Source organism: Haliotis rufescens, unplaced genomic scaffold, assembly GCF_023055435.1.
Source record: "Haliotis rufescens isolate VD_foot unplaced genomic scaffold, xgHalRufe1.0.p SCAF_36, whole genome shotgun sequence".
Taxonomy (NCBI): domain Eukaryota; kingdom Metazoa; phylum Mollusca; class Gastropoda; order Lepetellida; family Haliotidae; genus Haliotis; species Haliotis rufescens.
In genome coordinates, this window is record NW_025964068.1 from 1,926,909 (window position 1) to 1,927,837 (window position 929).

The window sequence follows — 929 nt, forward strand, 5'->3', positions numbered from 1 at the left end:
GTACCCAGCAGTCAGACTGTCATCCTGGATAGTGTGTAGTACCCAACAGTCAGACTGTCATCCAGGATAGTGTGTAGTACCCCACAGTCAGAGAGACATAATGGTCAGTGTGAGATACTTCACAGTCGGAATGTCATTCTGGATAGTGTGTAGTACCCCACAGTCAGACAGACATAATGGTCAGTGTGAAATACTTCACAGTCGGAATGTCATTCTGGATAGTGTGTAGTGCCAAACAGCCAGACTGTCTTCCTGGATAGTATGTAGTACCCCACAGTCAGACTGTCATCCTGGATAATGTGTGATACCTCACAGTCCGACTGTCATCCTGGATAGTGTGTAGTACCCCATAGTCAGAATGTAATTCTGGGTAGTGTGTGATACCTCACAGTTAGAATGTCATCCTGGATAGTGTGTGATACCCCAAAGTCAGACTGTCATCCTGGATAGTTTTAAGTACCCCACAGTTAGACTGTCATCCTGGATAGTGTGTAGTACCCCACAGTCAGACTGCCATCCAGGATAGTGTGTAGTACCCCACAGTCAGAGAGACATAATGGTCAGTGTGAGATACCCCACAGTCGGAATGTCATTCTGGATAGTGTGTAGTACCCCACAGTCAGACAGACATAATGGTCAGTGTGAAATACTTCACAGTCGGAATATCATTCTGGATAGTGTGTAGTGCCCAACAGCCAGACTGTCATCCTGGATAGTATGTAGTACCCCACAGTCAGACTGTCATCCTGGATAGTGTGTAGTACCCCACAGTCAGATTGTCATCCTGGATAGTGTGTAGTACCCCACAGTCAGACTGGCATGCAGGATAGTGTGTAGTACCCCACAGTCAGACAGACATAATGTTCAGTGTGAGATACTTCACAGTCGGAATGTCATTCCGGATAGTGTGTATCGCCCAATAGCCAGAC